Below are 10,894 nucleotides of genomic sequence, written 5' to 3' on the forward strand. Positions count from 1 at the left end.
GGTTATGAATAGTGTGTAATATATTGTTCATCAGCTATGCAATGTTTTTTCTATTAGCTTGTGCTTATAATGTAGAGATGCATGTTTGAATGCTTGGTTATATGCAATGAATGATTATGCAATGTTTTATTTGTTTGTTTGTTCTTAATGGAAGAATAATATGGGGATGCATTTTTTAATACTTGATTATGTAATGTTTTGTTTGTTAGCTTGTGATTATTAGAAGAATAATGTAGGGATGCATGTTTGAATGCTTCATTATATGCAACGAAATGTTGATTTATTTGTTTGTGTTTATTGGAATAATACTATGAAAATGCATGTTTGAATTTTTTGTTATATGCAACATAATGTTTATTCGTTTGTTTATGTTTATTTGAAGAATAATGTGAAGATGCATGTGCAATGTATGTTTAAGCAATGCTTTGTTTATTTGTTTGCGCTATAATGATTAACGTATGAATGTGATTATGCATTGCTAGATATAGATATGTTGTAATATATGTATGTCATGTATGATATGAATACTATATGTTTTGTTTGAATATAATGTAAAGAAGGTTAAGACCTATGCACTAATGTTCTAAGGTATCACTCATGGTTTATTTTTATATTTGTTGGATGAAACTCATTAACTTTTGTACACTCGACTGAAGCGACACTTGTTGTTTTCTATTGAGTGGCACCATAAATTTTTACCCATCAAAATCTGCCCTAGATTACTTGAAGACACTTCTTTTAAGGTGATCCATAAAATTACTCCAGTATAATATTGAGAACAATGACTAAACCCAATCATATTGCCCCAACGTAGACTAGCTGAGGAATTCCAGAGTGTTGGTTTCTTGTGACAATAACATTGCCCTAGTATCCTTATTTTGAACTCATGTCTTCATTCAGGTGGTATTGCTCATAAATTTGCTCCAGTTTGGGTGATTGATGATGAGTAGTATTAAGCCTTCGCTTTGAGGGTGTTCATTTAATTTTCCCTAACTTTTACCCATAATACCTTATGTAGGCATCTATCGGGAATTCTCTCTTATTATTATGACCCTAAGCCTCCTTTTGTAGGTTTTCAACTTAGAACCTCTCTCTTTTTCCTAGGTTGCATACGTGGGTTTTCAACCTAGCACTCTTTTTATTTATTTTTATTTTTGTTGTTTTTGTGAACACCCCTAATGTGGCGACTTGAATTGATAGGAAGTAGAAGATATGTATGAGTCATTGTTGAAGTTGTCCTTGAAGACAGTAACATAAGATCCTTCTCCTTTTTATTTGAGGGATTTTGGCTATTGTGATTGAGTCAACTTATTCAGTCATAAAAAGTCACTTCCCAACTGCCTCAGTTTTATGTTTTTTTATAAATTTTCACAACAAAACGAGATCATTCCCAAAAACTGCTCGAGTTTGGACTTCTTGTGACTTTCCATTGCCCAATTTGAGATAATTCGAGCCATTCTTCTATTCCAGTTAATTTGGTGAACTTGGATTGTAAGGCTTTAGACCATGAATTATCTTAAAACCTGCCCCACTTTGAGAGACTTCCAATTTTCCTTTGCCTTTATTGCTCTGCATAACTTTTTCTAAAACAATGATCATGCAAATTTTGGTAAGTGCTTGGGCTATGAGTGGTGATGTGGTAGTGATGATAAAATTTAATTTGGGTTTGGCTTGGTAAGATATGATGGTGATGGTGATGATATAATTCAATTTAAGTTTGGCTAACATAGATGTGGTGGTGGTTATGATAGAATTGAATTTGTCTTTGGCTTGTGAGTGATGGCGAAGTTATGATAATAATGAGAAAATAAATTTTAACTTATGCATTAAAAATGAGATATTTTTATCAAAATTTTATGAGTTTAGTAGACTCAGCATTTTTTCTTCATGATGTGCATCTTAGGCAACTAAGTCTTCGACAAGGTCTTTTTTACCTTGTACCGTGGTCTGGCTAAGGGTTTTCAAGAAATGGATATAAGGCTCAAAACATGTGTTTCTCATACCCACCTTTCACCTTTCTTCTTTATCCTATTTTCAATAGTTTTCTAGCATGACATTCAAATATTAAGATAATTTTATAGGTTTTGATAAGGATTACCTAAGATTAAGGTGATAATTTTGTTCATGAATGGTTCCTTTTGTGATTATTCATTTTGCACTTTAGTTTGCCCTAACTTTTGCCTGAGATATTAATTGAGGATTCTCAGTGGACTTTTTTCTTTTTTCTTTTTTTACTTTAAGCAAGGAACATTATTTGTATTCTCTTATCCTTTGGTCACATGATTGGTGTGGAAGAATATTTTTTTCTTTTAATAATTGAATGTCAAGGAAAACCATTGAAAGACTACCCTCCCTCGGTTATTGATATATTGAGGATTATTAAAAGATTATCTCCTTCCATGATGTCTAGGCTCAAATGGAGTGACTAAGGATATCTCCATAGTGTTTAGGAATTACAAAAAATGCCTTGTGTAATTAGAAAAAAAAAATTGAAGATGTACATCATTTTTGGGTTCTGACATTTGCATCATCCTCCATTTTACTTTTAAATCATTTTTTAATCAAATATCTCATTTAATTTTAGTTGTGTTTATTTTGTTTTATTTTCTTTTTTGAGTAAATATGATTGGTAGGGTGAGGTATGAGATGGTGAAATTTGCATGATCAATGTATTAGTATATACTTGTTAAAAATATATGCATTCGAAAGTAAATCTTTGTTGATGAAACCTGAGTGAATGAGTGATTTAACCTTGGTTGGGGTCCTCATGTGAGGATAATTATTTTAAATTTGGTCTCCAATTTAGCTGAGGTTGAAGACAATGCATTGTCAAGTATGGACTCAACCATAAACTAGGAGTTCTTTATCTTCTTGAATGTCTTCAGTTTCGATATTAATTGCTTTAAGTCGAGTCTAACCATATTGTTCTTAAAATTCATCTTCAATTTATGAGTGCCCTTAGCAATAAGATCATGAAATGTATGCAGAAAAATGATTTCTTATTGATGGATGATATGCATGAAGTGAAACTTTAATTTTGTTTTATCATGTTACATGAATTGAGATGCAACTTATAACTCGAAATGATGCATGAAATACAAGTACGCTAAAATGCATATGAGGATGCATTTGATTTATTTGGGATGCATGAATGATGTGAGAATGAAAACACATGGGATGCAACTATGAAATGCCTGTAATTTTCTTTTTTTTAGTGCATGAGACTCTTAGAAAATGCAACTTATGATGTATATGACTTTGAATGCATGAAGACTATGTGAAGATGTATGAAATATATTTTTTCTTCTAATGATGAGATGAGAAGGTTTGCGACAATGAATGCAATGAAATTAGAATGTATGATATGGTAATGCGTGAATTAGAATATTTTGAAAGATTTATTTTTATTTTTTGATGAATGTATGCATAAGTGAGTGTATGTGTGAATAATGTGTTTATTTTTTAAAATTGCATGTATGCATGAGTGAATGAATGCTTACTAATTTTTTATGCATGAATGAATCTCTAAGTCAATGAATGATTACTTTTATTTCTGAATACATGAATGAATTTTTTAGAATGGTTGAATAAAATGTAGATGAATGTATGATTATTGTATTTTTATTATTTTTAAATGAATGAATGTATAATTTATTTATTTATTATTTTTCTAAAATGCATGCATGCATGAATTAATGAATGAATCATTAGAAGAGTGTATGAATAATGTAAGCATGGATAATTGAATGAATGAATAAATGCATAAGTCACTTAATGAAGATATATTTTTTTTATTGTGATGAACGAAAGAATAAGTCAATCGATTTTTTTTATTTTTAAATGTATGATTGAATGAATGAATGAATTTTCTTTTTGATTGCATGAGTGAATGAATCTGTGAGTAATGTACTCTTTTTAATGAATATATGAAGTCATAAGTCAATGAGTGTTTAAATAATGTATTTTTCTTTTTCATTTTGAATGAGTAATGGAATGAATCAATGAAGGAATAAATGTTTGAGTTATATGTATTATTTTACATGAATGAATGTATGGAAAAACAAATTGATGCATTAGTGAATGGATGAATATGTGAATAAATAAGATAATGTATGAATGATATATTTTTTAATTTTTTAAAATACATATATGGATAGAAAATTAAAAGAATGTATGAATAATATATGCATGAATAAATAATTTTGAATGATAGTTTTTTTTGAGTTAATGTATGCATGGATGAAATGATATTTTTTTTAATGTATGTATTTATGATGAATGAATAAATGCATGTTTTTTTTTTGAATGAATTCTTTTTTCTCTTATTTTTATTGTTGAGGTTAGCTTAGAGCCAAAATAAATTGCCATATTTATTTTTATGATAATCTCCTTGTTAGGGGAATAGGAATTCCCCTCAATGGTGCGATATTTTATATGATTTTTATTTTACATGACAAAAGTCCAAACAATGTGTTACAATGAAACATTACACACATCACAAAATTCATAACAAGTATAACGTCCTAGGACAAGGTTCTAATATACAATGGACTCCCTTGGCAAGTTCTAGACTCTCTATACAGATTCTCATATTGCATCTCTCTCGAATAGAGAAACCCAAATATTATGATGTTAGAAACAAGAGACCAGCTCGAGCGGCTAAATCATAATAAGAGGTAACAATATGAGCAGTCCACATCACCAATACTTAGAAGCGGCAAAGACCGCGACCAGTGAGGCTAGTGTCCCTTCTATCCAAAAAGGTATCACTAGTACCCGGCTGTATGGCATATATGTGTGCCTAAAATGTGTACATTATATATCACATAATAACAAAAACAATACATACATGCACATATAATTCATATACGCAACATATAATTACTAATTAAGCATGCAATTCATACAATTAATAATTAAGCATATAATATATACCTACGCATACAACTAATAATTAAGTATGTAATTCATACAATTACTAATTAAACATGCAATTTTCATATTTATAACATATAATTAATAATTAAGCATGCAATTCTCATATTTTTACATCCAATTAGTAATTAATCATACAATTTTCATATTTATAACATATAATTAATAATTAAGCATTCAATTTTCATATTTATACATACAATTAAAATTAAGGATGTAATTCATATTTATACAATTAATAATTAAGCATGTAATTCATATTTATACCTACAACTACTAACGAAGCATGCAATATTATTAGAAATTAACTAATCAGCCAAATAAATAATAATAATGGCAAATAAACAGTTACACATTTTATTAATTATGGATCGGACTCACTCAAAAAAGTTCCCAGCAGAGTCGCCAGTTGTCGCGTCCCCAGTTTTGCCTGCACGACTTTATTTAGAGTCGCCACTACATTTTATAGTTAAAACTGTAGAAAAATATTTTAAGTCCAATTACCTTGGGTTTTTGGATTTTTGATATCTAGGTTTGGGAGTTGGTTACAAGGTAGGGAAGATATTAACACCTTACCCGCTCGCCTTAGGCGGTATCCTTCACTAAAATATATGACTTTAATATTATTATTATTATTATTATTATTATTATTATTATTAAATTTTATGATTAATTAATTAATTATTATGAAGAAAAAAATTATTTATTTTTATTATTGTACCTGACAAGATTGACCTTGATCCTACGTCTCCCTATTAAGGGAATCAATGCTTACATAGTTCTTTAAGTAGAAAACGGTTTGTTTGTTGAATGTATTTTAATTAAGGAAAATATATTTTTTAGTCAAATTTTTTTATTTTGCATGTTAATTTACTTGAAAAAAAAGTTTTTATTTGGTTAATTTTTGTCATTTATTTAATTAAGAAAATAGAATTTAATCAATTTTGAGATTTAATCGATTGAAACGAAGCGACGTCGGGCGGCCTTTCGAATATGATTTGTGAAGAAAGAGGCCTTCGGGGCGACCTTCTCTCCATCTTTGATTAATTCTCAAAATTATTTTATATTTTGAAAAGTATTTATTGTCATGTTTTATTTATATAAAATATGTTCAACTTTATTGAAAATAATTTTTGCTATTACGTTTTTTAGTAATGTGATTATGAAATTAGAAAAAAAATAAAAAATAAAGTGTTTTAAGAAAAAAAAAGTTGTTACTTTATTTTTATTTTTGTTGACTTTTAGTTATTGATATTTATTCAAAAAAATATGTTTTTATTTTTGGATTAGTCTTTGTTAGATATTAAAAAAACACATTTTTACTTACTACTATAATATAAAGGTAGACACATAATGCAAAAAAAGGAAAAAAACACAAACCTACGAGAGCAATGATCATGTGCTGGTGAGACCATGTAAGCTTGTTGATGTGTCACGTGCACGTTGGCTGGATGTTGGTGCAGCAAGGAGGTGGTCATGTGGCGGTCTCTGGTTGGATGGAATGATGCACAGGTTTCAATGTGCACTCGCATGCATAGGATTGTGTGCCTTAAATGGGGTAGTAATCTAGTGTAACTGTTTTCATTGAAACGAGAAGTGTTTTCACCCCCTTATTGGTCAAGCCTATGGTCAAAGCAGGATGAGGATTAGTCTAGGATTGGACGTCTGAAATACTTTATGGGGAAGGTTGCACATAGTGGCCAGTAGCGTTGCACGTAGTGGATCACTCCCTAACCAATTCTCTCCTTTCTTATTGTTGTGTTTTTTGATAGAATGATGGTTGTTTTTTGTGATTCTTTTGTGTAGAAATTCTTTTTCTTATTTGTAAGATGATTTTTTTAGAAACCCCTTACTCTTTGGCATATGCTACTATTTATATCCTAAGTATATTAATATATACAAATCTTTTCATTTAATTTCTTTGAGAGAATAAATGTGGAATCTCATTTGTTTTTATTAATAGAAATTCAAAATCTGATAATCCTCATTATGGTTTGGAAGAAATTAAAGAAAAAATCATATTTTCATTTAATTCATATCCAAAAGATCAGGGTTTTCATGATTATGACATTTGATACAAAAAATTCAAATTTAAAATTATTTGAAAGTTAAAAATCCAAATTGAGTGTTAATACCCCGAGTGATTAATAGTTTTTCTAAAGCCCAAAATTGTTGTAATACCCCAAGTGAGTAAAAATAAATATTTGGTTCTACAAAACATAAAATTAGAAATCTTTTTTTTCTTAGATAATATTTTTAATTGATTCTAAATCATCTTAATATTATTGTATTACTTAATGATAGGTGAAAATAATATTTTTAAATCACAAAAGATATTTGATACTAAATCTCCATATCATTTTGTTAGATATCAGTGGTCTGGGAACACCTAGTAGGGGCGAGTTGAATAGGTGTAGCGGTTATCAATCTCCGCTTATTGCACCAAAACCTTATTTCTGGAAACACCTCAGTTAATCGATTAACACCTAGTCTTAATCGATTAACTCATGCACAAAACAGAATGATCAGAGAGGCAGATTGCACAGTTATTTAAAATAAATTGAACAGAGATAAAGCAGATATTTTTAAGCACAAATAATAAGCATATGGAAGTAAACGAATATCCAAAATATCAGCTATAGATTCAATTTAGAACAACAAGAAATAAAAAGAAGATTCAGAGAGAAAAAGAGTGCACAAGTGGATTTTTATCCTGGTTCATTTACGGTCCACTACAAACTACATTCAGACCTCTCCTTCTGATATAGGGAGATTTTCTTCTTCACAATATTGAGTAAAAGTATGACTACACACCAATTCAATTACAAGCACATAGGATGCTCTTTCTTGAAATCTAGGACCCCTAAATCCTTGGTTTGACTCTACCCTTCGCCTGAGAAAACCTTTATCACGAAATAGCCCTAGCCAAGATTCTTGTCCTCAAATCAAGACCTCTTAGCTTTGGTGAAGAATCTCAATCTCTGTGGTGATACGACACTAAGAGATTAATCCAGAAATACACAAAAACAGATTAAAACAGTAAGGTATACTAAGCACAATAATGCTTGAAATATTACAAGAAAAGATCTAAAGCCTAACCTACTCACTAATCACTCAAGCCATCAAGAATCATATGAGTTAATCAAAAACAGAAATCATATAATATCTTTATCAATCTATATAATGCATGAACATGTGAGCAAGATAAGGATGAGTATATGAATATGTAAAATAGTATGCAAAAATGAAAAATCAATTCAGCATAACAACTCTCTTCTCACACATGCAATTCTCTTGCAAAACAGTAAAACAGAATGAAAAATTCTCTCTAAAATCAGCCCTATACAATAGAACGCAATGTTGTGGTTTTCTTAAAGTTGCCTCTTATTTATAGCAAGTAGTTTTGGCAATTGGATTCGTTGTAAACAGTTAAACGATTAAAACATAAATCAGTTATAACAAATAACAAACATGTTAATTGATTAAGTCTACCCGTTAATCGATTAACCATGCAATAGAATGAGACAGAAAACAGTTGTAATAGAAAACACTGATTTAACAGAAAAGCAGATGATCAAAAGGTAAACTTCTCATATTTTATGTACAACTTATATACATGTTCTAGCAATTATATTATGCCTAATATGCACATATAACATGTATGATAGATGCATGAACATACAATTAACTAGATGATATGTCTCATAGATATGATATGACAATTAAGATGGCTTGAGAGCCTAGCACCAAGAAGCAACTTTTCTCCCCCTTTTGACAATATCAAAAGGATACAAATATTCAATTCTAATCAAAATTTTACAGGAGGATACTAATCTTCAGAAAACAACGTAATTTCTTTGTAATTTTATAATATCATTGCGAACAAAATTTTAGTTCTTATTCCATTCATATTAACTAAAAAATAAAAAGGGTTCAGCCAAAAGAGTGTAGATACAACTGAAAATTCCTATCCATACTTGGAAGACTTGTGTTGAAATGAAACAGGCCAATTAAATTATGAATCAATCTTCAAAATGCCAATTTGGCGTCCTAAGATGCATTTTGTTGCTTTAAGTGGATAATGATAGAGATCCAACCATAACTAACAACACTTTTTGATTCAAAAATCAGACCAACTTTCTGATTCAAAATTTTCAATCTATATATGCAGTCAAATGAAACTCTATGTTGTCCTATTTTCCCTCTCCTCACTACTTTCTGTACCACTTTTACTTTGAAACATGTCAGCTGCAAAAAAGAATAAAATACTAATGTAAACTTCGACAATATTGAGTTACAAGTTCGATGAGATTAATTCCAGAAATTGAAATTGAGGAAATAGCACGGTAAAAGTATCCTGCTAGAGCCATGTGGTTCTTGGCCAAATTGTAGAAATGGCTACCCTCACATTTGCACAAGCTTTTACTGTGACTATCCTGTTAGAATTATTGCCTAAAGTTCTCTTTCCTACTCATTCTTTTTGTAACAACATTTCCTTATTTGTAGGCTTTTTCTGTTTTTTGGCTCTTTCCTTTTTTAGCTTTGTTAAATACCACATTGGTAGTGTGTAATCATCAGCTTTTGCTGAATCAAATGAATCAATTAAAAGTTCATTATGGTATCAGAGCAAAAATGCTCTGAATACCGTTGTGCGTATCTTTCTCTTCTTTCCTTCCTTCTCGTCTTCTTCCTGCATTCTTCTTCTTCTTCTTAAGGTTCATCAATGGCGAATTACCAATCAGATTCGCAATTCAATAACAACAGCAATGAAGCTCAAAATCCACGAAATCCTTTCTATCTACATCCTGGAGAGAATCTAGGAGCAACTCTTGTTTCAATGCAGCTTGATGGAACAAATTATAATTCTTGGAGTAGAGCCATGAAACGTGCTCTTCTATCCAAGAACAAATTCAAGTTTGTTGATGGTACTATAACCATGCCTGATGTTGATGACTTAATGTTTGATGATTGGGAAAGATGTAATACCATGGTCATTTCATGGATTACAAGATGTCTAACTTTGCAAATTGCTCAAAGCACAGTTTACATTGAGGATGCTCATGAGCTATGGGATGACTTGAAAGATCGATTCTCAAAAGGGGACCATTTTCGCATGTCAGATTTACTGCAGGAGCTACATTCCATTAAGCAAGGTGATAGAGATATCTCAAACTACTTCACTGATTTGAAAACTGTTTGGGAAGATTTGGAAGCATTGAGATCTATACCTTCATGTACTTGTGTTGAATGGTAAAAATCATTAAAGAATAAAGAGAATCTGAATATGTGATTTGTTTTTTAAAGGGGTTGAATGATGAATTTAGCACAACTAGATCACAAATTCTGTTGCTAGAACCTCTGCCTAATATCAACAAGGCATTCTCATTATTGCAACAGCAAGAAAGGCAATTAACTAGTGCCAATATTAAAGTTTTGTTTAACTCCAACATGAATGGAGTTGGTTCAACTGAAAATGCACAATGGAAAGGAGTTTTAGGCAGAGGAAATGTAACTGGAAAATTCAAAGGTAGAGGAATGGGCAGAGGTTATAATCCTAACAGGAATAATAACCAAAAGGTTTGCACATATTGTGGAAAAGAAAGACACACAGCTGATGTTTGTTATTACAAGCATGGATTCCCACCTAATTTTGGCAAACAAAAGGTTAATAATGCTGTCAACACATTGTCAACACAAACATGATCGATGCAAGCATCGAAAATGACCCTCTGCGTACTGAAAACCATGGCAAACCAGCATTGAATTTTAGTCCAGCTCAATATGCAGAACTAGCAGCCTTATTCAATAATGCAGGTCTGGTTGGATCCTCTAAAAGCAAAGTGAATCAACTTAGCATCATGTCCACTAATGAAACAGATATGCACAAGGACTCAGGTAACATCCATCCATGGATTCTTGATAGTGGAGCTACAGATCATGTGTGTCCTTGTTTATCTAG

Source organism: Lupinus angustifolius, chromosome LG01 (genome assembly GCF_001865875.1).
Source record: "Lupinus angustifolius cultivar Tanjil chromosome LG01, LupAngTanjil_v1.0, whole genome shotgun sequence".
Classification (NCBI taxonomy): domain Eukaryota; kingdom Viridiplantae; phylum Streptophyta; class Magnoliopsida; order Fabales; family Fabaceae; genus Lupinus; species Lupinus angustifolius.